Source organism: Vicia villosa, linkage group LG6 (genome assembly GCF_029867415.1).
Source record: "Vicia villosa cultivar HV-30 ecotype Madison, WI linkage group LG6, Vvil1.0, whole genome shotgun sequence".
Classification (NCBI taxonomy): Eukaryota; Viridiplantae; Streptophyta; class Magnoliopsida; order Fabales; family Fabaceae; genus Vicia; species Vicia villosa.
Genome location: NC_081185.1, coordinates 85,484,658 through 85,486,873, shown reverse-complemented (window position 1 = coordinate 85,486,873; position 2,216 = coordinate 85,484,658).

Below are 2,216 nucleotides of genomic sequence, written 5' to 3'. Positions count from 1 at the left end.
TTAACAGGGGAGTTTTATTGTTTTGGTGCCTTGTATGAAGCCCAAGGTTGAGGCTAACTATTTTTGTTGGATTTTGACTCTATTGAAGGATTTATTTATTAAAAGACTGATTTTTTGGAAGCTAACCCTTTCCAGGGGTTTTGACTTAGCTGGTGAGTTTATCTTTTGAGAAGAATGATTTTTTGGAAGCTAACCCTTTCCAGGGGTTTTGACTCTTTTGGGGAAATTATCTCCTAAGAGAAATGAATCTTTAGTTTTTGAAGAAGTGATTTTGGAGGCTAACCCTTTCCAGGGGTTTTTGTTAAAATGAAAGAATGTGTGGAGGCTAACCCTTTCCAGGGGTTTTTGTTAAAATGAAAGAATGAATGGAGGCTAACCCTTTCTAGGGGTTTTTGTTAAAATGAAAGAATGTGTGGAGGCTAACCCTTTCCAGGGGTTTTTGTTAAAATGATTGGCAGAAAGATTATCTAGTGGAGACTTCTTGTTTAAAGCCCAAGATGAAGGCTGACTCTTGCTGAGGATAAGCAAACATGGATCCTAGACTCTGCTAAGGAAGATTGATGAAGATAAGGGTGACAGAGACTGTCCATGTCTCTCATTCCAAAAGGTGTACTCAATGTGAAATTGAGACAAACTTAGCTTGTTTAAAGTCTGGTTTTAATTGGAAGAAACTCACCAGGGTATGTTAAAAGGTGACTAAAGACCTGTTCCTATGTTTATAAGAAACCTGATGGGTCCTTGTATACAAGCTCAAGAGGAAGCTGGAAATGCTTTTAAGAAGCCTGTGGGTCCTTGTACAAAGCCCAAGAGGAGGCTAATCGAGGGTCATCGAGGGTCCTTGTTATAGCACAAGAGAAAGCTATGTAGTTTTGAACTTATTTTGGCTTTAAGCAAATGGGTAAGAGGTTTCACCGGGAATAATTCCTCTTTGGGTGGATGTGTCCTATTTTGGGTTCTAAGGTTTTTGCCAAGATGTTTCACCGGGAATAATTCATCTTGGGGGTTTGAACTACAGATCTCTAATTAGGAAAGAGCCTTCACCGGGAAGACATTCTCAATCCTAGGTCATATTCCTATAATATATATATATAGTTTAACTGTCCTAGGGTTTATACTCAAACGTAGTTCTAAACTAATATATATGCACAGTTTATATTTGACAGTAATTTAAATAAAGACTGTAAATTGAAAGCTTGTAAAGCCTAACCTGGATGGAGTGGAGGCCTTTGAAGAAGTATGTACAAAGCCTTACCAGCAATTAATGGATAACAGTTGAATATATATATATATATATGATAAACAGTTAATGGTTTTTGAAAACAGAAGAAGTGAAGATGGACAAAGGTCACATAGGTATCTGAAGAGTTTCACCGGGAATAATGCCCTTCAAATACCAGAAGAATGTTTTGAAAACAGAAAGAAGATTTTGAAAATACAGTTTTTGAAAACAAACTATGAAAAGAAAGAAGGTGTTGGGTCTTACACTCTATTAGAGGCCCAGAGATTATTTACTGTTTGTGAAGCAGTGAAAATGAAGATTGGAATGATGTAAGTTTTTGTTGTTTGAAAACCTTAATCATCTTGTTTAATCGGAGACCGAAAACAATTTTGAAAATTGACAAAAGTCAACTTAATTAAGGTAAAGATAAAGCTCTTTACCTAATTAAGACCTAAACAATTAGGGTTTTATCATAAAATTATCCACAAAATAATTAGGTTAAAACAAAATAAGTATATATATATCTAAAGTATTTAAGAAAACACTTAAAAACATACTATTTTAAACCTAATAAAAATACATGAAATAAATAATATTTTTTATGATTTTTTTGATTATTCACAAAATAGATATATTAAATAATAAGTGTGTAAAAAATGAAGTGAAAATAACTTAATTTGATAGGTGAATTAATTGTGTGAAGTTTGTGAGAAAAAATGAAAGAAAATGGGTGTTAAAAAAATAGTTTGGCCCTTGGAGGATTTGAACCCACGCCCTCTAGGTCACACACTCAAAACAAACACCACTGAGCCAACGCGCGTGTGGTGATAGTAAGCTGGTTTCAATGCAATTCATATAGTGTTCAAGTGTATAGAAGCAAAAAAGAAAATAAAATCAAAAGGTCTGAGGCGAGGGGGATTCGAACCTCAGACCTTGGGCATAAGGAGACTAAGAGCGCATGTGTGACCACTGGGGAAAGTTATTCATTCGTTTATGA